At 54.4% G+C, this 26,206-nt stretch overlaps 1 protein-coding gene across 3 annotated transcripts in view; it reads left to right on the top strand.

Annotated features, from left to right (window-relative positions):
- The first annotated feature begins 22,920 nt into the window (after window positions 1-22,920).
- Window positions 22,921-26,206, top strand: part of SCMH1 (Scm polycomb group protein homolog 1) — a 66,256-nt gene continuing 62,970 nt past the window's right edge. For all 3 annotated transcript variants that reach the window (XM_050326170.1, XM_050326169.1, XM_050326167.1), the window contains exon 1: window positions 22,921-23,030. The gene's annotated coding sequence lies outside the window, so the exon portion shown is untranslated. The remainder of the gene's footprint in view (window positions 23,031-26,206) is intronic.

Here is a 26,206-nt window from a genome sequence, read left to right as displayed (position 1 = left end):
CAGAAAATGAGACCAAAATGCCTTTGCTGACAGGTTGGAATTAAGAGATTCCAGCTTTTTATAAACAGCCTTTGGATTTCCTGAAAGTTACTGCACCGGGCGTCATTTGTATGCAGGATGTGTTGTAGCTCAAAGGTACCAGAACTAATGCTGTCCTGTTAATGAACTGAGTGAGTAATAGCCATGGGTATAGAAAGCTTATGTCTGAAACTAATCCTAGTTAATGAATCTATTGTTACAGGTATTAAATGGTGACAGGGGGTTTCATCCATCAGCCCTCCATTAATCACAGCATCCCCGCCTATGCTTATTATTTAGAAGCCAGCAAAGGGATCTTAATGATATTAGTAATAGAGCGGCTGTGGTACGTGACCCGGGACGAGCTGGGGATTGGAGGTGATAAGTGTCTGATGGCATAAGGCATTTTAGAGGTGATCCAGGCGGCTTTGCTCCCCATGGCATGTTATCTTGTCTCTGCCAGCTCGTTCTGCTCAGCCAGCCCTGCCTGGAGAGCCGCCGTGCGCCGAGCCGTGGTAGCCACGCCGGGAGCCTCCCCTCGCCTGCTGCTGCCAGCCAGGACATCCCACTGCTCGGGGGCTGCCCCTGCTCCCCAGAAACCCCTCCCTGCAGCCCCCACCGGGTGCCCCAGCGGGCAGGGGCAGAGCACAGGGCCAGGGTATGCCCGGGGGGAGCTCGCATGGGCACGGGAAGAATCCGTCTGCACAAGTAGCCAGGTGCAAGCCCACGTGCACGAGCACAAATACCCACACACCCACGCAGCCTCGGAGCAAATGACTCAAAGGTTTCTCTGGAAAGACGTGAGGAGCATCTGATATTCTACGCTAATTCTCCATCTGGACATTCTCGGCGTGCGTGTTGGGATGGGATTCATCTCGTTGTGGCCCCTGAAATCAGAGGCGTTTCAGCCCAGTGGAGGAACACCACCATCTCCAGGGCAAGGCAGGGTGTCTGAGAGGGCCAGGACAGTGTTGAGGTAAACCAGGCCGCCAGGGCTTCAGGGATGGCCTTTGCTGCCTGCAAGGCGTGATTGGCTCCTACTGCACACACCACGTTGGGTTGCTGATGGTGGGAATAATCCCAGCTCTGCACACCTCAGCTCTGGGCAGGGGAGGCCGCACGGGGTGAGGACCCTTAAGAGGGGTGAGGACAAGTAGCTTTGGCAGAAGTCTTGCTCTGCTGGGTTCAGTGGTTTCTCTCCATTCTTCTCCTGAAGAACACTGTACCCTGAAGGTTACTTCCCCTGAAGGTTTACCACGGTGGTCCTGGGTGAGTGACATCCACTGCAGCAAAGCTCACTGGCCACCACAGCAGCAGCAGGGCCAGCAGATCATGCTGGTGGGGTGGGCAGGGATGCTGTGTGAGTCAGGGGCTTCCCTCGGGATGTGAGTGCAAAATCCCAAATACAAAAACCTACAGCAAATGACCAGCCCAGAGGTCCCTGCTCAACTTTCATCCTCAGCCACCTCTGCAGTTCCTGATGTGCTGACAGTTTCCAGCTGACAGAGCAAGCTCCCCAGTTGGTGCCACAGATGCAGCAATCCCAGTGATCTGCTCAAGCTGATGGGAACAGAGGGATGCCCAGAGACCACACAGGCAGCCACGGTGCTGGAAGAGCAGTGGTCCCTGAGCTCAGTGCCCAGGTACCCACTGCCCCCACAGAGCTCTCAGCACCTGTGGAGCTTCTCCCTGCCAGGCCAGGGCTGTCAGGGGCAAGATGGGCTGGTTTGATGACCAAATGCAAGGCAGTTTCCTTGAGCCAAACACTTCCTCCTCTTTAGGTCTCTCTTCTCTATGGAACTCCTCCCTAGACAAGGGAGAACGATGGCTCCTGTCCTGTGCCAGCCACAGCGTGTCCAGCAGGACGAGAGGCTGAGGGAGCTGGGGGGGCTCAGCCTGGAGAAAAGGAGGCTCAGGAGGGACCTCTCTTGCTTTCTCCAGCTCCCTGACAGGAGGGTGGAGCCAGGAAGGGGTCAGGCTGTGCTCCCAGGGAACAAGAGGAAACAGCCTCAAGTTGCACCAGAGGAAGTTCGAGTTGGATATTGGGGAACATTCCTGTCCTCAGCAGGGGAACCTGCTCTGGCAGCTGGTGTGGGAGCCCCGTGTGACATCCACCCTCTGAGTGCTGCTCTGGGGGAAGAGCTGAGCTGTGATCAGTGCTGTGTGTCCACACACAGACCGGGCACCCTCAGGGTTTCTCTCCTCCATGCCCATTCCACAGGGCATCCCAGGGTGCATTGGCACCGCCAAGCTGGACACAGAACAGCTCTGGAGACCTGCAGGGTGGATCAGTCCTTTTCTATTCTCTGCAAGGACTCCAAACCTTACATTTCTATGAAAAACCAAGACAGGTAATCTGCCACTTAGTTATATTTTTAGGTTAATAACAGATGTGTAAATATATATATGTCTCATCTTCACAGGTACTCGGAGCCAGTAGCTCACCACTTGCCAATGTTTAAAACAAGCCCAGAGCTAACTCGATAAGCTGACTGTAAATCCAGCTCTAACCTGACTCCCAGATCCCAGGCTGAGGCTGCAGACCTTCCCACACAGCTGACACCAAAATCTGCTCACAAGCATGGGGTAATACCTCCAGCTGAGTGCTCACCCCAAACCCTCCTGCCACAGGAATGATGCGTTTAGAGGGTCGCATTTTCTTGCAGTGTCAAGAAACCATCCTCACTTTCCTGCCTCCTCCAGAGGCAGAAGCTGAATAATGGCTCCAAGGGATGCAGACACCCAAAAACCAGGAGATCTCTTTGTAAAACAGTAAGGAATCCCAGTGCCTTTGCCTTGGCAGTCTGTACTCACAGCTTTCTCCCCCGTCAAAGAAGAAGAAAACTGTTTTTATCCCGCAAGGAGAGCTGAGATCCTCCCATCACCTGGTTCCAAGAGCTGGGGTTTTCAACAAAATCCCCAGGGATGCAGGGTCTATCAAGCAAGGCTAAGCCCTGGCCAGAAAAAGCAGCAGGGGTTGATCTGCCTGTGCCACACGAGCCCTGGCACTGTGCAGGTGGGTACCTGGTCTCCAGTATTGCCACACTGCACTAGGACAGCAGCCAGCAGAGGAGGAAAAGGGAAGAGATAATTATTAGTGATTGAAACTGATTGCATGAAAGAAGGACAGATGTTTCTTGTTGTGCTTGTGTGCCTGAGGCTACGGAGCCATGCAAGGGACCGGGGAAAACTCCTTCTCAGCCTGGGAATGCTGTGGCACTGAGCTGCATTCAAATGAGGCTGAAACCCACACACACTTTCCCTCTGACTCTTGCAAATCCACACAGGCTCTGGTTCAGTCCCAGTCTCCTCATTTCCCCCCATGCAGGCAGGTGATGTCCATACAGGCCCCCTCTGGTGCTGCAGAGATCCCCCAGCCCCCCTCCACACCCCCAGACGTGCAGCCCTCCCAGCAAGGCCCAGGCACTGGGAGGTGATGGGGCTGGAGGCAGAGCAGCCAGGCCAGGCACAGCAGGAAGGGGGGTGAAATTTTGAGCACAGCATTGTATAAAGGCACAGGACTGAAGGCAGGGAAAGCTCCTGGTCACTCTGCTGCCAGAGCAAAACTGGCTTTTCTGTGAGAGCAGAAGGACTTACCAGTCACCATCCTCCCAGGATGGGGGATCGTGCTGGTGTTTTCCTTCAGAAAGGAGGGGTCACCGTGGGGAGAACCAGCTGGTGTCCCCCACCAGGCTGAGGAGTGGCTGTTGAGGGAGCACAGAGCCCCTGTGGTGTGTTCTGTGGGTTGCAGTGCATGTTTAATGCTATAAAATATGCAAATAGAGGCTTGTCTTAGCGATGTTACTGATGGTGGTGATGTGCTTCTGGCACTGGTTCAGCTGGCTCCAGTGCCAAGGCAGGATGGAACTAGAGAAGTGTTAAGGGAGCTGAGAAGGGGTCTTGTCCCACCATGGGAGGAATCAGCCCCCTCCAGCATGGCCTGAGCTCCTCCCTTGGCAGCCCTTGGAGGGACCATCCTGTTTGTGACCACTGGGTCACACCAGCCCCAGGCAGAGCTCCAGGCTTGGGGCAGAGGGGCTGGGAAGCTGCCTGACAGCAAAAGGCCCTGGGGGTGCTGGTGACAGTGGCTGGACATGAGCCCAGGTGTGCCCAGGTGGGCAAGAAGGCCAATGGCACCTGGGCTGTACCAGCCATGGGGTGTCCCAGGCCCAGGGACTGTCCCTGTGCTGGCACTGCTGGGGCACCTCCAGCCCTGGGGGCAGCTCTGGGGCCCTCAACAAGAGAGACACTGAGGGGCTGGAGAGTGTGCAGGGAAAGGAACGGAGCTGGGAAGGGGTTGGAGAAGCAGCACTGTCTGAGGGAGCTGCGGGGGGCTCAGCCTGGAGAAAAGGAGGCTCAGGGGGGACCTTCTGGCTCTGTAATCCCTGACAGGAGGGGGGAGCCGGGGGGGGTCGGGCTCTGCTCCCAGGGAACAGGGACAGGAGGAGAGGGAATGGCCTCAAGTTGCACCAGGTGAGGATTAGATTGGATATCGGGGAAAATTTTGTCACAGAAAGGGTAGCCAAGCCCTGGCACAGGCTGCCCAGGGCAGTGGTAGAGGAATCACCATGCTTGGAGGGATTTAAAACATGATGTGGCAGTGGATGTGGCAGGTGGGGACATGGCTTAATGGTGGACATGGCAGTGCTGGAGAACAGCGGATCTTGGTGATCTTAAAGGTCTGTCTTGGTGATCTTAAAGGTCTGTCCCAGCGTTAATGCTCCTGTGGTTCTATCCAGGCTCAGACCTGCTCTGCTTTCACTTGAAATAACAGTTTGGTGGCCTGGGATGTCGGGAGGCTCCGGGGAAGGCCGGGGGAGGCTCAGACCAGCGCGGGTCTCACTCCAGAAGGAATCAAAGGGCGATCAAAGGAGCCGATGGCGCAGGGATGGGAGAAGGGGCCGCTCAACCGCGGAGGTGCCGCCGGCTGGGGGAGGAGAGGGCGGTCACCCCCCGGCAGGTCCGTGTCCCCGCTGACCCCAGGGCCCTCAGGACCCCCGGGGGGATGGTTTTGGGTGCCCCGGGGATGAGCGGGGGGGATCCCCACCCCGCGAGATGCCGGCCTGGAGCCCCTTCCCCGCCCCGGGCTGGACAGGGCGGGGACCCCCTCGGTCCCGCTGTACCCAGGGCCGGGGTCCCCCCGCTCCGCCGCCCCCCGCCCGGCCCCTCCCGGGCCCGGCGCATCCACGCGCGGCCACTGCCCTCTGGTGGGGACCGGCCGCCGGGACACGCGGTTGCCACGGAAACGGGATGTTCCGCTCCCATCAGCACCGAGCCCGGCGGGGACACCGGGGGGCGGCGGGGGCTGGGGGGGCACAGCCGGGTCCTCACGGCACGGGTGGACTCGCAGGGGCCGCTGCCAGGGTGTTTCTCCCACCAGGAACCCCCCATTGCCACAGATCCACAGAACCAGGGAACCGTCTGGGTTGGGAGGGACCCTAAAGACCACCTCATCCCACCCACTGCCACAGGCAGGAACACTTTCCACCAGCCCAGGATGCTCCAATCCCTGTCCAACCTGGCCTTGGACACTTCCAGGGATGGGGCAGCCACAGCTTCTCTGGGCAACCTGTGCCAGGGCCTGCCCACCCTCACAGGGTGGGGAGATATTTCTAATATCTGATCTAAAAATCTCTCCTCTTTTAGTTTAAAACCATTTCTCCCTTTTCCTGTCACTGACTGCCCATGTAAAAAGTCACTCTCCCTCTTTTCCTTTAAACCCCAGTGCACAATGGGCCTTTTCCCACACAGGCCCTGGGTGCCCTGGTTGCTCTCTAGCTGCCCCTGCTCTGGCACTGTGCAGAGGCATCACACACTTGCCTCTTCAGTGTGGGGAAAAGGCCCTGATCTTCAGGACATCATTCCTTTTAGGCTGCTCCTGCTCATTTTGGGAACACCCACACAGATACAGCCTTTGGATGGGGCCACAGGGGTCTGGTGGCAGCCTGAGTCCAGCACCAGGGTTTCTCCAGTTGCTCCTGCCCTGTATTGGCCTCTGCCAAGGCAGTGCAGTGGTCTTCCCACTGCCAAAAATCTCCTTCTTCCAGCAGGGGAGGTCACCAAGTAAAGTCTTGTTCCTCCCACTCTTTAGACATTCCCTGGATATTCCCTGTGATTTCCCAGGCTGGGCAGGTGCCTCTCTGCACCAAGGTACAAGCCAGTGACCTCTCCATGCCCATCCACAGCTGCTTCTCCAGCTTCTCCAACCCCACAGGGCCTCTCTCAGAGCTGTGCAGGTCTCACTTCAGAAGGAATGAGACAGAGATGAAATCAGCCCCAGTCTCCTCTCCAGCCCCTGAGAGCAGTCAGGGGTTTGGGGGCCAGGGTAAGCTGAAGCCACTGAGGTCTCCTGGTGCTTGGAACATGCACCTGGGAAGGCCCTGGAGTCATGCTGGGGCCTTGGAGTAGGAGGAATCCTCCTTCCATGACCTTCTTCATGTCTTCTTGGGAAGATCTCCTCATCCAAGGCAGCTGCTCCATGGTCTGGGTGTTCACTTGGACACCTCTTTCCCTGGTCCTGTCAGACTGAGCCAGCCCTGGGGTGTGGGGCTGAGGCAGCAGCAGGGCAGTGCCAGCCCCTGGCAGGAGCAAGAGGAAACAACCCTGACAGCTGCAGCCAGCCCAGCACAGCCCTGCCCCTGCCCAGCACTGCTCCTGCACCAGGGCTCACACCCAGCGACGGGCACTGCCCACAGAAAGGGTGCAGGGGGCAGGGGAAGCAGGCAGAGAAGGTAAAGGGATTATTTATTCATCCTGGAGCTGCCCCAATAGGTCCAGGCTGCTGGAGGCTGATGTGCACCACTCCCAAACCTCCCCTGGGTGCTGGCAGCCACAGGCCCAGGGTGGGGGAAGTCCCAGCACTCCCTGGGACAGCCCCAGGCCCAGCTGGCAGCAGGGACAGCCGTGTGGCACTGCTGGCTCCCATCCTCTCGACTGCTCCAAATAAAATATCACACCAAGTGCACTCTGACAGAGGAACACGGCCCCCAAATGCCACCTGGGACAAGCCATCATCTGCCCCCACTCCTCCCAGTGTGCACAGCCCAGGGAGGTCTCAGTGGGGGTGTCCTGAGCTCAGGGGTGTCCTGTGTGCTGTCCTGCCCCAGGCAGCTGGAGGGATGGCTGGGCTGGTCCTGCCTGCACAGCTCTGCTCCAGGACCACAGGATCTGCTCTGGGACCACAGGTCCTGCCCAGGATGTCCATGGAGATACAACCTGTCCAGAGGCTCAGCTCACCCCAGCACATCTCCCACAGCCCAGCACTGCAGCAGGAGCCCAGGCCAGGCTGTGTGTGCAGCTACCAGTTTTGCCATCTCTCCCTGCACCCCTTGCAAAGACCAAACCATTCCCAGAGTGAGAGAGCACTGAGGCTGAAAGAAACCTCTGGAGATGGTCTGCTCCAAGCCCTGCTCACAGCATCCATCTGTGTGTGTGTGTGTGTGAGCAAGCACACGCCTGTTCACACGTGTCAGCCCATGGCAGGGGGTGTCCCTGTGAGCCTCTCTCTGCCCCTGCAGCTCTACCCAGGATTGCAGCTCTACCCGGGATTACAGCTCAGCACAGCTGAGCAGGGCTGGGGTTTGAAGGAGCAGCTTCTCCAAACACCAGCACTACCTTTCAAAGCACACGAAAGGTGGCAGTTCACGAGCAAGTAAAGCCCAGCTCAAGGACATAAATGTCCTTCTCTGCACCCTCAGGCTTTTCCTGCCCCACGTGTGGCCTTCCTGCTCTCCTGGGGTTTGGAAGGCTGACGTTGGATTGGGGGCTGCAAGCACTTGGGAGGATCAGCACCCCACGAAGGGCCTGGCTTGGGTTTGGGGCTGCTGGAGACATGACAGCACTGGCCCCGAGGGCCTCGTGTGTGGGGATGTGGGAGCAAGAGAAGCAGCATCTCAGCCCCCCAAGCACTGTCCCAACACCTCTGCCACTGTCCTGGCCTTTCACAGGGACCAGTTCCTGGAAACCCCAGTCCCTCCTGCACTCCCTGCCTGGGGCAGGACCAGCTGTGCTGCCCCTCTGTCAGGGTTCAACCTCAGCCTGAAACTAAGTATCAATCCATGGGTTGAGGTAAGAGCAGGTTAATAATGGAAATAAAGTAAAATGTAATGGTAATAATAATAATAATAATAATGAAAAGGAAGATAATAAGAGGAGAGAGAGGAATAAAACCCAAGAGAAACAAGTGATGCCCAATACAATTGCTCAGCATCCATGGCCCAGCCCAGCCCCCAGCTGCAATCAGCAGCCCCAGGGCAACTCTCCCCTGTTTCTGTACTGTCCTATGGTGTGGAATATCCCCTGGCCAGTTGGAGTCAGCTCTCCTGGCCCACCTTCTCTTGCAGCTCCTCACTGGCAGAGCACGGGACACTGAACAGTCCTTGATTTAGAGGACTCAGCCAACAGCTAAAACATCACTTTATCACCATTATTGTCATTCCAAAACCCAGCTCTGTGCCAGTTACTGGAAGAAAATTAACTCTCTCCCAGACAAAAGCAGGAGTCTCTCTGCCAGGCCAGCCTGGCACCGAAGCAGACAAGGACCATCCCTGGCAGGGGCTGTGCAAGTCCCACCCCTGAGGCTCTGGTGCACCACTAACCCACCACTCTTCTTTACAAACCTGCCTTGGCTGCACTGCCTGCACTCCAGGAGCTCCATGGCAAGGGGCAGCCTCCTTCTCCTCTCCCCACACCGTGCCTGAGCACAGGTCTCCTGCCTGGACCTACCACAGGCAAGGCCACACTCACACCAACTGCACAACACTGTGCACGACCCAGCCCCCCAAAGTCACAGCTACCCTCCAGCTCGTGCTCCAGCCTTGGCCAACCCCCTCTGCAGTCTCCCAAGACCAGAAATCACGCTCTGGAGCAGAGAGAAGCTCTTGACAATGGTTTAATCACAACCAAAACCTTTCTGCAGGAAGTTTGGGGTTTGGGAAGTCACTGCTCAGCTTTTGTCCTGGTGTAACTTGGTGTTCCCGACTCATCTCAAAAAGCCTCTTGTTCTTTCATCACTTCTCCTCTCACACTGGAGAATAATATTTTCACTCACACTCTGAAATTAGATCCTGATGTTTCTGCCAGCAAGGCTTTCAATAACTCACTTATGTTCCTGGATGGAATTGCCTGGCAGACTGTCTGCCCCTGCGTGCTCAGGGTGAGGGGGAGTGTGGAAAAATTCCTGTTAATCTCCCAAAGCAGCCCCCAGCCCACGTTGGCTGCACCATCAGAGCCCAGGAGAAGGATGTGCAGAGGAGAGCAGAGGGTGAGCACGGACAGGGATGACCCCTCAGCGTGGCTCCAGGGGGGTGGGTGAGCTCTGCAGGAACCAGGATCCTCAGCTCCCTAATGCATATCCATCACGCCAGCCCGGGGATGCCGATAGCCAGCACGGAGCAGAGGATCCCTGCCAGCCTGGGGATCTGTCTGGAGAGCTGTGGAGTGGTTTGGCAATCCCCCTGTGCAGCAACCTGCGTGGCAAGCTGCTGAGGACTTGGCCAGCCTGGAACCACGGGTGCCCATCTGCCGGCCTGGCAAGCACCGGGCAGCGGAGGAGCCCCGGCTCCCTGTGCCAGCAGGGTGGAGCTGGGAGGCAGGAGAACATCCTGCAGGTCGTGCCAGGAGTCCCAGCAAGGGGTTGGAGAGCCCCAAACGCTCTGAGCCACTCTCATATTTCAGGAAATCAAGCTGGGGAGGAACCTCCCTTGCCCACCAGGAAATCACAGCTCTCCAGGCTGCAGTTCCAAGGTTATCCTTGAACCACGTTTCCAGCCAGGCTGCCATAGCTCTGTATGGCTGATGCATCATGGGGGATCACAGCTGTACACCATGTCCTGAGGCCCCAGGAGCTGCTGGCACTGCCCACACATTCCTGCAGCCCCCTGGGCACAGACCAGCCCTGCCACTGCCTGGCCCTGGGACTCAAGACCACCATAATGTCCCATGTCCAAGACAATACTCGCCACGGTTTCCCATTTCCAAGCTTGGTGACCCATCCAAACCGTGATTTCAAGTGTCTGGGCTTGGTGTTGGAGGTGCTGGGTGCACTGAGCCCCCCACCAGCATGTGGAGGGGATTCCAGCATCTCCCATGGGCTCTTCCAGCTGTAGAGGTGAACTTCTTCTGAAGAGACAAGAAGTTGTTTATAAACAATGGGGAAATAATATCTGTCTCTTCACATCCTCAGAAGTATAATGGTCATTTTCCTTTGTTTTTTCCAAAACAGCTCATCCTCTAGCACAGACAGCACATAGGGAGCTCAGCTGGATGTTTCAGACAATTATGAACATCTACAAAAATATCTGTAAGTGACCTCTGTGTTAGATGCAGCCATGTCTTAAACTTCTGATGGCTCAGGAATAATCATCAGGACAGTCCCAGTTACAGCCCAGATCCTGCAACAGTTCTACACATGACTAACCTGAGGTTGGAGCGTGCCCCTGTGGAATGAGGGGCACTGGCAGGGTGCAGAGGTACCCCCAGGCAATCCTTGCAGATGAAGATGGAGCCTGAGCCAGAGGTGTCATCCCTGACCTCCTCCCTGCCCAGCAGGTCACCTCCTGTCCTGGGCTCAAACCAGCCCCTGTTCTGCTGCTCTCGTTCACAGAGGCCTTTCAGTGGCATCACAGCAGGTTGGCAGGACTAGGGCCAGTAACTTCTGCCTCAAGCCCTCCCTACTTCTGGCTCAAGTGCTCCCAGTTACCACAACCCAGCTGCCCTGGGCAGTCCACGTCCCCAGTCTGCTCATAAACCCACCCTCCAGTGAGCAGAGTGTCGGTCCCGAGGCAGGAGACCTGTGAGCACTGAGGAGAGCTCAGTCCCACTCCTCTGAATTCCCCTACAGCACCTGGCAGAGGTGTCAGCCTTCCTCCAGCCCCGTCCTCCTGCTCAGAGATGATGCTCAGCAGCTCCAGGAGGTGAAGCCTCCTCAGGCCTTGGTGAGGTGACTCAGTTTCAGCTGCCCCAGAGGCACGTAAGGAAGGCCACACTGAGCAGGGAAGGGCAATGCTGGCCTGGTGCTTAATCTTTCATTGCTTCCAACGGGTTTTGAAACGACACTCACTGTAAGCCATTTATTTTTCTATCAGCTCTTGGGAACTGTGTCTCTCTCCACCTCCAAGTGGAAATCCCTGCCGACTCGTCTGCTGGTTTCAGCTGCTGAAGAGGAGCCTGGAACAAGGGGAGGAACCCCCACCCGCTCCTCTCCCCCAGCCACGCTTTCCAACAGCACTTGCTGGGAATTTGTGCCATGATCAACTGTGTAATTTGGAGATATTTCCCCTGGTGAGTGCACTGCCATGGGGAGTGGGGGATCCCACGGCTCCCAGGGCTCAGCTCTCCCCTTGTGCCAAGCAGGAGTCAGCTGGAGAAGGTCTGGCAGGATTTACAGCCTCTGTCAAGGGGCAGGAGGTGCATGTTTGTTATTACTATGGGCTGTATTTCTCTCCTGCAGCAACCTGCAGCTTTTACCCCTTCCAGCAGGTCGCTGCTGCCGTCCCTTGCTGGAGCCTAACAGGGTGGGAAGAGCTTGGCTTGAGCTCACACAGCTCCAGGGGCTCACACATCAGCAGATCACTCTGTGTAGGATTTTTTTTATGGCCTTGTTTCTTCTCCCTTACTAAAATTCCCCCAGGTTTTTACTTCCACACTGCTCAGGGACACACATCTCTTCCTGTGCTTAAGCTGCCACAGCCTCTCACTGACACAGTCATTGGGAAGTGTCTGATCCCTGAGCGCCTCCTGGAGCTCATCTCATTCCATCCTTCCCATGCAGACACATCGTGTTCTTCTGGATTATCAATGGGAAATCACTGCCAGACATGCTCCAGGATGCCACGAGCAGCCACAAGCTCAGCTCAGCACTATTCTGCCCCTAAAATAAGAGCTGCTTCCTAAGGGGGAGGCAGAGCTCTTGAAAAAGAGTAATTTTTTGATTTTCAACCACTGCATGAACACTACTCCAGTGTCTTCTCCACCCCAAGATTTGGGTCAGAAAGAAAAAACTTACCCTTCCCTGACCTGACAAGGACTAGGGGAGTTTTTACTTCCTTCACATCGGTAGCACTCACACTCTTCACCTCCTACTCATCTGGCTTATTTTCCCTAATTTTTGGAAAGCAGGAGCAGGGAATCAAGGTACTGGCAATGCCCATTCTCCTGGCTCCAAGCTCCACAGGCTCCAAGACTCCACGTTCAGCATCCTGGAGATCTCCTGTCTCTGGCACAGCTGGTGACACTGTAATGAACACTGCCACTAATAGCAGGTATTTGTGAGCCATGTTCTGTTCTCTGCAAAATGTTAACAGAGAAAAATCTGCAGCACCACGCCAGGAAATCTTTTTATATCTTATTTCCAGAATACCCTGATGTCAATTTATATCTGCAATTCAATTAATGTTCTGGGAGAGGCAAATTAGCATCCCCAGGTCTCTCCATTCTCAGCAAAGCAAGTTCCCATGAAGAGGGAAAGTCTGGCATGGCCTCTCAGTGTCCCAGAGTGGAGCAGTGCAAGACCCCAAACACACAGAAATCCTCTGAAAAACCAGGTGGAGGCTTCAGACCTGCCCTGAAACACTGTTTGTGTCACAGAGCAGCATCAACCCCTCCTGACACTGCTGATGGGGTGCGTGGCTCGTCACCTGGCAATCTGCCTGCTATTAAGTGCATTTTGTTTGAGCTCTACAGATTGTAAATCCCAATCAAATCAGGTGATGTCACTCAGTTGTGCAGGTAACTGCTGGATTTTATGCTCACAGGAGCAGCAGGATGCTGCAATTTTAATTGAAGTGGAACAAGGGAGCTGGTCTTAAAAGATAATCAGGGCCCTGTGGCAAAGAAGGCACGGCCTCAGGTTGTGCCAGGGAAGATTTAAATTGGATAACAGGAAAAATTTCTTCACAGAAAGGGTGGTCAGGCATTGGAACAGGCTGTCCAGGGCAGGGTGGAGTGACCATCCCTGATTATGTGCAAAAGGGGACAGGTTTTAGGTGTGGGCTTGGCCTTGCCAGGTTAATGGCTGGACACAATGATTTTAGAGGTGTCTTCCAACAGTAATGAATCTATGTGATTCTGTGGCCAGGGAACTTGTGTCTCTCGGTGTTTTGGAAACAACCAGCCTGGTAATTAGTGCCAGGAGAAAGGAAGGATCCTCATACTGATCCCATGGACCATTTCCCCCTTGGTGCCCCCCTTCTCCCCCATCTGCAGCTGTCGGGATTCCCGGGTACAGCCGCATCCAGCACCACCTGCCAGGCTGGGTGAGATGAGCTGGCTGTCCACAAATTCAGATAAGTGCCAGAAACAACCCTGATTTCATGCTCCATGAGGTCAGGCCTAGAGGAAGAGGGAAGGTGGAGGGAAAAGCATTTTCTTCCCCTGGTAGCCCAAACACACCCAAGTTTGTGGCTGTTTGGGCCTGGCAGGGTGATCGGTGTGGTTCTGTCACCACGGTGCCTGTGCTGCCTGCTCTGCCTGTCCTGCCCTCACCAACCCAGCCACGTGGAGAAGGACTTCCAGAAGATTCCCTGCACTGCTGGGACATCCTTCTCTGCTCCTCCAGCAGCACCAGGCCAGCTGTCTGAAGCCCACCCAAAGGCTCTCCCAGGAACCGCACAGATCATTTTAGGCACCAGCATAAAAACAAGCTGCTTAATTGCCTGTGAGGGTGGGGAGCCCCTGGCACAGGTTGCCCAGAGAAGCTGTGGCTGCCTCAGCCCTGGAAGTGTCCAAGGCCAGGTTGGATGGGGCTTGGAGCAACCTGGGCTAGTGGATGGTGTTCCTGCCCATGGCAGGGGGTGGGACTGGATGAGGTTTAAAGTCCCTTCCAACCCCAGCTGCTCTGTGGCACTGCAAGGGGAGACAGTGCAAAGCAGAGACCACGGCTGCAGGCAGTGCCTGGTGCAGGCAGTGCCTGGTGCAGGCAGTGCCTGGTGCAGGCAGGGCTGTCAGGGTGCCCCAGGGTGCAGCACTGGCAGCAGGCAGCGCTCAGGGCTGGCACTGTGTGTCGCTGCAGGCAGGGAATGGTGCCACAGGCAGCAACAGCAGCAGGGCAGGCACTTCAGGCAGCACAGGGCACAGGGGTGCAGAGCAGTGCAGGGCACTGCCAGCAGCACACAGGGCAGGTAGGGCATGGGGGAAGTGGCCTTTGGGCTGGGCAGGTGCAGGCAGTGCCCAGTGTCACAGGCAGCCCTGGAGGCCTCATCTCTCCCCTCCTGTGTCCTTGCTTCGGCCCCTCCACTGCTCTCATCCCCCAAACCAACCTCATCTGAAGCCCTTGCAATGGCCACACTTTGCCCCAGGCCCCCAGTGCTCCCCAGGCTCAGGAGCCTGAAGGCTCGAGGCTGAAGTGCAGACAACAGGAAAACGCCAGTTCTCCTCCATATCCCCCACGGCACAGCCCCCCCGGGCAGGGTGGGACCCTCTGCTCCACGATTTGGACAGAGGCAAAGCCCTCGGAAAGAAAAAAACCTCCTCCTGTAAGTCTCCTCAGTATGCTGGCAGCGTCCCGAGGAGAGCGAAGACATTACGCAGGAAAAGCACTTTTGAAAGCAGACAGCTCCATTTCCATAGCGAACAGCCCGACTTCCAAGTTCGTGTCCTGAAATAGCCCCGGGAGCCATTTACCAGCAGGATTGCACGGGAACCGCCCCCTTTGTCTCACACACTCGCTGTGTTCTTATCGGTATCGACGGGCAATAAATAACCAAGTGACACATCTGCAGGAAAGCACAGCGATGCCCTGGAAAACGCTGCCAGCCCCAGGAGCTGCCCCTGGCCCCGGCACCCGCCTGTGCAGGAGCCGCGTCCCGCAGAGCCCGGCCACCCGTTCATAATCAGAGGGAACAACTCACAAATTAATTCACCAAAGTGATTTCCCGACCAGCTTCCAGCTGAGTCAAGGATCTGCTGCAAGTGGTGACGTGGAAAAGGCAAATGCTGGGTGGAAATGGTTGCCAGCTCTGGACGAAGGAGGGGGCAATGTTGGCAGGAGTATCCCTGTGGCACCGCGGTGATGCTGCCGCAGCAGCCAGTGAGGAGCTTTGGAGTTCAAGCTCTGCCAGCCCTGCAGGAATGATCAAGGGCTGGCCCTGCCTTCCCACCATCACTGGTTACAGGGTTTATCCCCCCCGGGGCAAAGGAAAGCAGCTGAGGTCTCCTGACCTGGGAGAGGCTCATCACATGCAAAAAGGAAATAATTCTGTTTAATTTGGGAGAGATTAATGGGTTGTGCAGCCATTCCTACCCACAGAGGGGCTGCAAAATCTAAAGCCAAAAGTGACTGTTAGAGACCCCTTATTGCAACTTTTATCTGTCGTAAGTCTCACAGAAATGCTCTCTGCTGAGCCCAAAGACTGTAGTGAGGCTGGATATTTCCATCCTGTCAGACCCAGCTGCCACCAAAAATCGACCAGCAGGCCCTCTGGCCGCAGGTGAGCACAGCAAACCACATGCTTTGAGTGAGATGGAAATCCCTCAGGTCCCTGCCAGCACAAGGAGCAGATCCCTCCCAGGGTTTGTGCTCCAGTAAAAGATGTCACTCAGGGCCAGCAGAGGCTCTCTGTCCTAGGTGGAAGCAGAGTCCGTCATGCTCCATCTCCAAGTGGGACAGGCCTGCAATAATTTGTAGAAAGGAAAACACAGAAAAGCAGGACAAGTCTTTCTGCACATGTAAACAGAAGCTGTGTTAAATGCAACCACTGTTCCAGGGCAGGAATTCCCCTCTTCCACTAGGATCAGGGTGGGAGGGAGATGCTTGTCTTCCCTGGCCCTGGTCAGGCCACCCCTGGCACTGACACCTCTTCCTGTTCTCCATCACCTTCATTTTCATCCCCAGCTCCTCCACTTCATTGCAACTTCCAGCTGCTTCTGTGCAAGCAGGCACATGCCATGGCAAAGATCCTTCAGCTTTCTGTGCCAAGCATGAAGAGCTCCTTGACCTCGAGTCAAGGGTGTTTTTTAGCCCCCGGAAGACCTTTGTAGATTTTCTTGCAGCTCTCTTTGTGCTCCTGCAGGCCCTGTCGGGGCTGACAGCAGAGCTGTTCCTGGAATAGCTTTCCCGATGCCGTGTGAAGGATCTAGGTCACTCCTCACTCCTTGCTACTCCCCTTTTATGAGCGCCGTGTCAGGTGGATGCACAGAATGACTCTGAAGCTGCTCGGAATGATGATTCTTTGTGAGGCAGAGCCTCTCATCCTGGGCAATGCATTTTCCAGGCTCCCAGGTGCGGATTTGTGGATGCCACCTCAAACGCAGCGGTTGGACCAGGGCTATTTAATGAGGGTTTGGCAGCACTAGCCTGTCCTGCTCAAGCTTTTTGTCACCTGCAAACCTTACTGTAGATTTTATGATTGTCATCTACGTCTTTACCAACATGAGTCCACAGCTCTGTCTTTCTAATTTGTGATCCCAGTAGGAGCAGCCCCTCTCCACACACTGGTGTTGGTCAGGAGCTCTGTCACAGAGCCAGGTACAGCTGATGTTCAACATTCCCAGCTTGGAGCATTTCATGATTTCCTTGCTGTGCTGTTTCCTCACTGATTCAGCCTCCCCACCTCATGGTGCTGCTGAGGTGCCTGCTTAGAACTGCTCGGGCATGGCCTGGACCAGTGAGGCTGTTTTCACCATCCCCAATCCCTCACAGCAAAGAGTAGGAGTCTGTCCAGCCCGACCTATTTTCCATGCCAAAAGCCATTAATTGTGCTGTTCAGCCACTGCAGAGCTGTAGGAACCCAATTATCCTTCCCACCATCTGATCTGGGTTAGTGGCTTCCTTTCTCCAACCATCACAATTTTGTAAACCCTCAGTCCCTTGGGATTTTCCATGTTTCCAAGGCTTGCTAGGTCTCTTGGTTCACAACTCAGACAGCTTCCCAGCTGCCTCCCTTGTGCATCCTGGCTGTAGGCTCTAAAATATTGAATGTCATTGAGCTTGCACCTTCCTCAGTGCAAAATGACTGATTTTCCAGGGAAAACCAGCTAAGCTGGAGCAGGATTTCACAGACTCACAGAACCACAGAAGAGTTTGGGTTGGAAGGGACCTTAAAGACTACCTTGTTCCACTCCCCTGCCACCAGCCCAGGTTGCTCCAAGCCCCATCCAACCTGGCCTTGGACACTTCCAGGGGTGGGGCACCACAGCTTCTCTGGGCAACCTGTGCCAGGGCCTCCCCACCCTCACAGGGGAGAAGTTCTTCTTGATATCCAATCTAAACATACTCTCTTTCAGCTTGAAGCCATTCCCCCTTGTCCTGTCAGAAAGAAAAGATGAATAGAACCCTCAGTCACGTGTGGAGTCTACATTCTTGTTTGTTGATTATGCATTCTATCAATTAACATAAAATAATTAATATTATTTTGCATTCCACAGGGATGTTCTGTTCTGAAGGGATAGAAAGGTGTCACATTCACTGGAGGGGGGAGTCCAGTCATCAGACAATGACTCTGTTGTTCTGAAGGAGCTGCAAACTATTGGCTGTATTTTTTGGAGAGCAGAATTTAGTCAGAAAAATTGAATGGAGATGGGAGTTCCTGGAGAAACTTTTTTTCAATTATTTGGAATGGTCACGACATTGTAAGGAGAGCGACAGCTGGAATCTGTCCTATTTCACTGGAAAAGGAGGGGGAAAACTAGTAAACTGATGATCCCAAATTGGCATGTATGTGTTGAAGAGCAGTAAGGGCAAACAAACAGCAAGATGTATAAATAATAACATTTTATATTGATCAGTGAGTTCAAGATGACCCTGAATCTAAGCAATGCCAGAAATTCAATGGGTGATTTGAGAAAAGATGACTCAAACTGAATCAATAACTTGAGCTGTTTCCTCTGTCCAATAGTTTATTATGATTCTGAAAAATCTCTTGCTTAAAATTTTTTTACAATAATTTGAGAAGTTGAGCAGGTGCTGTGTCGGGGGAAAATGGCAAAAAAGAAAGAAGGGAGAAAGTGCAACGAGAGGACTGAACATGAGAATGTCCCTATTAAGTTACATTAAATGCCTCAAACAGTTGATTTCAAAGTTTGGGTGGGGGCGGAAAGGTCAAAAACCTGAAAATATTCCTCCAGCTCTGCCCCGCGTGGTGCTGCCCCTGCGTGCCAGGCGCTGTGGAACAGGACCTAGAGGTGTGATTTACGGTCTCCCACACCCCTTGGGAAGGATCCCTGCGCTCCCTTGGCACGGGCAAGGCGCAGGCACCGGCCCAGAGCAGCGAGCAGCTCGTTATGTCCCTGCTGCGGCCCCTGCAGAGCAGCAGCTCAGCCCCTGCCCCTTCCCGCAGCCCCAGCCCTGGCTCGCCCCTCGCCGCTGGCTGCGAGCCCACCGGCAGCCACGGCACTAATGACCCAGCGCAGCAGCTCCTCGTATCCCGGGGAACAGCGTTTCTCTCCAGCACGTGGATCAAAGAGGGCTCTTGAGTCGTGAATCCCTCCGGGAGGATGAGGGGTCGGCGCGGATTAAGACGTGCGGTAATTTGTGAAGGGTACGAACAGAAGAAACGAGCCATTAGGGGAAGGATTCGTGGCTGGCAGGATCAAAGAGCATCAGTAGGAAATGTTTAGAAGACGCTGGGAACAAAGGGAATTCAAACCCATATGGGTCTATTAATAGACACACGAAATTTATTAACAGTGGCAACAAATCAAGTGTTCAATAACTTCCTGAGTTCTGCTTTTGGAGACAAGACGGATCTTTTTTTCATAAGGCTGATGAAGGACTTGCAGGACTCCTACTAGCCAAGAACTTTAAACAATACACACTCAAAATAAACCGATTTTTTACATCTAGACCTGGATAACCCAAAGAGAAGCATCCTCAAACTGTTGACAGAAGAATATAGCAGGCTTTGGAAATACCAGTCAACTGCTGAGTCAGCCTGAAATCAGATAATTATGGGTTGCATGTTGATATGAAGTAATAATTATGTAATCATTTCATGTTAGAATAACAGAAATATGATAAATACGTACCCAAGCTTGGCAGGGTGCTAATGGCAAAGGAGGGGTAGGATCAAGAAAGCAGCAACTCTGGGAAGAAGTTCAGGGTGAGCAAAGCAGATCCAAACTGATTGCTTGTTTGGGACATGAGGCCAGGCAATTTCCCACTACCAAAAGAGTGCACTGGTACTCACAAAGGTGATTTTTCAGGCCATGAAGTCTTCACTACAAAAATAGACTCTCTGGGGCAGACAGACCCTGGTAAATTCAACAGCTGGTCTCAATATGAGACTGCTTTGGGAAAGGAAACGTATGGGAGGTCCTGCAAGGTGATCTGCTGCTTGTCGGGGCTTTAATCTCTGTAAATAACCTTTTCTCCTGCCTTTCCAAGGCATGGGGAAAAGACTCCCATGTCTCGTCTCCAAGAGAGATGTCAGGTCGTAGAACATATTGATGAGAGAGGTAGGAATACTGGGTGCACATGTTCCTCTAGATCTTCCTGATGCCCTATAATTCACCTTTTTATTAAGTATCAGATTCAGGATAAGAAAGTCACGGACCAGGGGACATTAGGGTCTTTTCTTTCAAGCAGAATATGGTTTATATTTATGTCATCCATAGCAGACTGAGGATCAATTTGTGGCAGAAAACAAAGTTCATGAATGGGAACATTGCAAATAGTGGGAAGCAGCCTAGGAGAGCGTTCGGTGCCGGCTGTTGGCAGGCAATAATGGGGGAGGCAGAGGGAGGGCAGAAGGACAGCCCAGGAGGTTTTCTTCCCAGTCACTGCACCCTCTCCTGCAGGCACTGGATACTGGTGCCCCTTTGAGGCTGTTCCGTCCTGGCCATCCATCACCCCGGCACTCTCCGAGAGCTGGCCCAAACCAGGCTGCAAATGTGCTGAGCTCTTCTGGCAACACTTCAGAATAAATGGCAAACCATTTCTGCAGCTTGTTTCCATTGTAGTATTAATCAAACTGAATTCCTGTGGTGCTCATATGGATGTCATATGTAAATCCCTCTGAACTCGGCTGCTGCTCATTCCAAATTAGAATCAATGGAGAAATTTCGCTCCTGCCTCCATCTTGCAGCTCTGAGTTCTTGTGCATTTATTCCATTCATGAAATCCTGATTATTGTGGAAATGAGGAAATACCAGAGCTGATGAAACCCATGAAGAGCATTGGTAAAACCTGGGAATTTATACAGGAGGTGCTCAGGTTGAGAGGCAGCACCATGAAGGAAGCAAACATACCTCTTCATGTCCTACCATAACTGTGTGCTCCACCTCTTAAAATGAAGTGCACAGTCCTCACCAGAATTTCCAACTGTGCAGTCCTCAAGGTGAATATTTTAGGAACAAGAGGTTTTCCAGGCCAGTGCTGGTCCACGGCAGTGGTCAGTGCCACCATTCAGAAGACATGAGAAGCCTCCAAACAGCAGCTCTGGAACAGCTCTGTTTTAAAGAATTTTCTTCCTAGTTATTACTCTGTTTGATGAACTATGTCCCCTTTGTTTGTTTGTTTTTGTTTGGTTTTTTGTTTGTTTGGTTTTGTTTTGAGTTTTTTGTTTGGTTTTGTTTTTGTGGTTTTTTTTCTTGTTGTTGTTTGGGGTTTTTTTTGGGGGGGGAGAAAGAGGCAAATACAGGGTTTATTTTGCTCTGAGAGTATTGATTCCTTTTTATTGCCCTGAGAAGGGGGTCAAAGACCTGTGGAGTAGTTGTTGTATCCCAGAAGTCAGCTGCTGGTCAGACAGAAGCCTCTTTGGCCTTGGGCAGGACCTTCAGCCTTGCAGAGGCTGAACCAGGCCAGTGTGAGCACCTGTGTGGTGTCTCTTGCCTTCAGTAGACAGTCCAGACATCAGTTCCAGTCCCTTGGGAATCCCGCAGCCTTCAGCCCAACACAGCCATGGCATTCCCGTCTCTGCAGGGAAGCACAGGAGGAAGCACGGGAGCAGAGGAATGGGCTGAGGTGGTTCCAGCCCTTCCTGATGGCCTGGGCAGTGGTGGGAAGGTCCCTCATGTCATTGAAGCCCAGAGCCCTCACTCAGCCTGTGCTCCCTGCCTGGCCCCAGTGTGGGTTCCCAGCCAGGACCAGGAGATTCTGCAGATTTGGCAGCAGGCAGGGAACAGCTGAATCCTGGCTTCGCCTTCCCTCCATCACAGGTAACAAAGCCACTCACTGCAGGAAGCCCCCAAACACAGCAGGGCTTTCCAGGAACAACCTTTCCAGACTCCACTAAGCCCTGTCCACACTAGCAATGTTTCCTTCTGATTCCTTCCTTCCTTTCCTCCTTTCCTTCCTTCCTAAACCACTCAAGTTTCCATGTAATCTCCCAGCACAAGAAATCACTCAGGGAGAGACTCCAACCTTAGCCATGTCACTATAAGTACTTTGGAAACTGTTCAGATGCTTTCTCCCTGAGAAGACTTGTGACATGCCTGTGTCACTCCAAGGGGATGTAGGAAAATATACTAGGAAGAAATTCTTCCCTGTGAGGGTGGTGAGGGCCCGGCACAGGTTGCCCAGAGAAGTTGTCACTTCCCCATCCCTTGTGTCCAAGGCCAGGTTGGATGGGGTTTGGAGTAACCTGGGCTAGTGGAAGGTGTCCCTGTCCATGGCAGCGGGTGGAGCCGGCTGGTTCCTTCCACCCCAAACCATTCTGTGATTCTATGACGCCTCCAATGTCCCAGTGAAACACCCAGGTCATGAGAAGTCACTGCTACCGCCAGAGGTCCTTCAGATCCACTGACCACTCACATGAGCAGTGAACTGAATCTCAAGAGCACGTGAATTTTGTTGGATTTTTTTTTTTTTGGGCAATCCAAGGAGCAGAGAGAGGATGTGAGGGCAATGACGGCCCCTGCAGTAGCCACGTGTCACATGGAACCCCCGATCGTTTGGGCTGGAAAAGCCCTCTAAGATCGAGTCCAACCATTCACACAGCGCTGCCAAGGCCACCACTAACCCATGTCCCCAAGTGCCAAATCTACACGTCAGACTCCACCACTGCTCTGCACAGCCTGTGCCAGGGATTGACAACCCTTTACATGAAGAAATTTTTCACAATATCCAATCTAAACCTCCCCTGGAACAACTTGAGGCCACTTCCTCTTGTTCTATCACTTGTTAGCTGGGAGTTCCCAAGATAAGGGGTGATGGGGGATGGTTTTCAGGTACCATTTGCAGGCTCTGGTTGCTCTACAGCACAGGGAAGGTCTGTCAGGATATACCACCAAGGTCTGTGGGTGTTCATGAGGTCAGCTTGCACAGGGGTCTGCCTGGATGGAAGCTGGAGATGGTGTGTGAAGGTAATGAGGTACAACAGGGGCACAAGGGATCCTCTTAGCTTCGAGTCACAGGGATCTTACTTTGCCTGGGGGGAATTCAGGGACACTGAGTCCCCAGATACCTGTGTACACCTGTGGTGTCTCTAGCTGGAACGGTGCTGCAGGGAGATGTCCTGCCCAGTGTGGGAGGAAAGGGAATATCTGGGGGTGCCTGTCCCCAGGACCTGGCTGTGCTGTGCGGGCCCCCCTCAGGCCTGGCTGTCTCCAGTGGGGCCCCAGACATGGACGGATCACTCTGTGGTACCCAGGGGGTCTCTGATAGGCACAGGGGGTCCATCCCCAGACTGAGGGTCACAGTGGGGCTCTGCCCTATGCCCAGAGCGCCCTGGGCAGTCACAGGGGCACCACCCTGGGTGTGTAGATCACGGTGGGAGTCTGCCCCGTGCCCGGAGTGCGCAGTGAGCACGGGGCTCTGTCCCTGAGGGAGGACAGTCCGGAGCCGGCAGCGACGGTCGGGGGGAGTTTGTGAGGGCCGAGCCGATCCTGAGCCTGGCCGAGCCGAGCCAGCCGAGCCCAGCCCCAGCCGCGCCGCGGCCGCTCGGCCCCCCAGCCCCGCTCTCCCCGAGCCGCTCCGGCGGGGCCGGGCCGGGCTGTCCGGTCCCTCCTCCCGCTCCCCCCGCTCCCTCCCCGCCTCCCTGCGCAGCGCGAACATGGCGGCGGCGGCGGCGAGGGACTGAGGGGCTGACGGGCTGGGGGACTGACGGACTGAGCAGCGCCAGCGCTCGGCGGCCGCGCAGGTGAGGGGGCGGCTCGGCCCGGCCCAGCCCGGCCTGGCCTGGCTCGGCTCGGCTCGGCTCGGCCCGGGAGAGGCGCGGTGGGGGCGGGCGGGGTCGGGCCCGCAGCCCGGCCCGGATCTCCTGCCGCCTGTCAGCGCGGCCCGGCCGCGTCCGCGCGGTGCCCGGGCCGGGGGCGGCTGTCACCGCCCGCACCTGCCGGGGACCGCCCGGCACCGGCCCCCCCGGCCCGCGGCAGCGCCCCGCGGGCTCCCCGGCCCCGCCGCTGCCCGGCCGGGCTGTGGCTCCCGGGGAAGCCGCTTCCAGGGCTTTGTTACTCTGCCGGGTGTCCCCGGGCAGGGCCTGGGGCAGCCGCGGTGCCGTCTCGCCCCGAGGCCTCGGAGCGGTGCCTGGCCCGGCCGGAGCGTGCCCCGGCCCCAGCGCCGTTCGGGGTGGGCCCGCCGCTCCCGGCAGCGAAGGGGAAGCGGGACGAGCTGCCGGAGGTTTGCAGGGGGTGGCCCCCGTCTGTGGGCTGTGCCTGGAGGGGATTGTGCCCTTCCTCCCCGCCGAGCCCTGCGGGGCTCAGTGACACCGTCCTGTGCCCCCGGGGGTGTGGGGATGGAGCCCGGTGCTCCGAGCGGGATCCTGCAGCTGGAGGTGTCGGGGTGACCCCCGGGACCCGCCGGAGAAACCCCATAACCACCATCCCTGGGGAAAATCTGCGCCTCCTTCACAGCCCCCCCGAGTCGGGGGCTGGGGTAGAGCTGGGAGTGAGACAACATTCGAGCGTTTCGTGCACAGTTGAGATGTTTAAAAATAACCCCGGTGTCGGCTGGCTCCTGCCGCGCAGGTTTAATCCGCAGGCTCTTTGAAGCTCCCGTGTGAAAACTGTGGCAGCAGTTTGGATGACTGAAGGCAGAGCTGGCAAATCCAAACAGGCGGCCCGAGTTTGGGATGCACTGAAGCTGCTTGGCTCCCTCGGGCCTCGGATGGTTTGGGTTCAGCGGCTGAATATGAAACTAATTATTTCCACGGGGAAAGTCGGGATGTGGAGACCCGGGTCCGGGGTCCCCGGCTTTGGTTTTTTGGCTGAGTTTCTGTTTACTGTTGTTGTTTATAGTAAACAGCGTGCACTGAGTGGCTGGGAACAGCCATGTGGTCGCTGCTCTTCGCAGCCAGTCATATTGGGGGAAGATGTTCTCCCACCTCGGTTCAACGCCTGAGCAATGCCGTGGGCTGGGCTGGGCCTCCTCCTCCTCCTTTTGCCTGCCTCTCTTTACCCTCACACCTCTGCTGGCCAGGCTGTGCTGTCCACACGTACTTGCTAGGAATATTTGGAGTATGGGATGGTGCTTCATCCCAGGCACGGTCCTGTACTTGGTGTTAATATGGGGAAGAAAACTGGGCTCGTGGGGGGCTCAGCTTGGGTCAGGCTGCCGTGGGCTGCAGCCCTGCAGGGCCTCCATGTACCAGGGGGTAGTTCAGGATCTGCCCAGTAGATGGTATGAAAATGCAGATGGAAAATCAAGGAGTCCCTTACAAAAAGGGCACGAAGGAAATATGCAGGTATTTCTATTTAAAGGATTTATTTATTTAATTAAATTTAGTTTGATTCCGTTTTGTTTGAGAGAAATATGCTGCACCTTGGTCTTCCTGGTTTGGTATATGCATCTCAGCAAGTGACAGTTCTGCGTCCTGATAATCTGCTTTTCAGTCAAATATTTGGTATGAAATAAATCAGGTGATTAGCTAATTAAAAGAAAAGAAAATGCAGAGTTTAGAACAGGAGGCCCAGTGGCACCTCGTGCAAGTGCTGAGCCTGAGCCCCTGCTTTTCCTGTGCCTAAAAGTTTAATAAAGTTTAACTCTTGATGCATGTCTCTAGAAACTTAATGAATTTTGCAGGACAATTTGGTGTCTTCAAGTGAAAGATACTGTTAGGGTATGAAATGATGATGTTATTCATCAAGTAACTGTGCTTCAGTCTAGGACGTGAGTGCTCTGGGAGCTGTGTCCCTGCCCTATGTGTAATTTAAAGGACTCTCTGAAACTTTGTTTCCTGGCCTGAGACACAGAGATGTCCTCATTTTTCCCAGCACTGAGTACGATCAGGTACACAGGTCTAAACCCTTCCTAAGTAACGGCTCTTTTTTTAAGGCTCTTCCTGTTGGCAGTTCCACATCTGTGCAGGTGATGTGTGCCAACACCTGGACCTGTTTGCAGACTTGCAGATTGAACTGTGTGCTCGAGACAGAGGGCTTTGCATCCTCCTGAGCTCCTGTCTGCTCCTGGAGCAGCGTGCTGGTGACCGGGGCTCCGAGCTGGGATGAGTTAATTGGGGTTCTTGAATTGTAATATTTGTGTCTAGCCCCAGTCTTTTTTCCTTTCCTTGCCTGCAACTGAAATTCAGTTTGCGGTGACACAAACAGATTTGGAGCAGTTTATGCCTCTGTTTATGTTTGAAAAGTTTCCTAACAAGGAGGGGTCCCTGAGAAATGAGGCAGAGCAGAGGCTCTGGCTGCCAGTTTGTCTTGCAGGGTGGTTAATCTCCTGCACATATGTAATTCAGAGACATGCCAAGGTAAAAATCATCCCACAATTAAACTCTCACTGTAGCAGAACTGTAATTCTGACCCCACCCTCACCCAGCTCTAAGTCCTGGTGTAGCACCTGCACTCCAAGCTGCAACATGAATATTTCATCCCACTTTATTTGCAGGATAACAGGGACTAGTCCTAAAGGAATGGGTTTTTTTGTTTATTTGTGAAGAACTCCTTTCTTACTCAGCTTCAATACCCATCAGTGGAGGCTGTTATAAAACACTCGCTCAGTGTTTAAGCTGATAGTACAAGTCTGAGAGTAGCAGGAAGCACAAGAAAACTTCCTTCTGTATCACCAGGTCTCACTGGGCTGGGAGCAGACAAGTCTAGTGACCTGGTCTGGTGGGAGCACCTGAGCACTGGAGATCAGCACCTCGTCCTTTTTGTGAAGTTGTGCTCTGTCCTGTGTGTCCGTGTCCCTTAGCAGGACATTTCAGAGGTGGTTTCAGTTGTGAGCAGAATTTAGTACAGCTGGTGTTGAAAACTTTAATTCCTAGAGATCTCTATCTACATTAAATTTCCTTTAAAAAACAGAATAGTACTTAGGTCTTTTACTGAGGTTTCTGATGCAGCACTTCTGGCAGATTTAGATGCCGTGATA

Source organism: Myiozetetes cayanensis, unplaced genomic scaffold (assembly GCF_022539395.1).
Source record: "Myiozetetes cayanensis isolate MyiCay16 unplaced genomic scaffold, myiCay2020 scf31, whole genome shotgun sequence".
Taxonomy (NCBI): Eukaryota; Metazoa; Chordata; class Aves; order Passeriformes; family Tyrannidae; genus Myiozetetes; species Myiozetetes cayanensis.
This window is presented reverse-complemented; position numbering and strand designations above follow the sequence as displayed.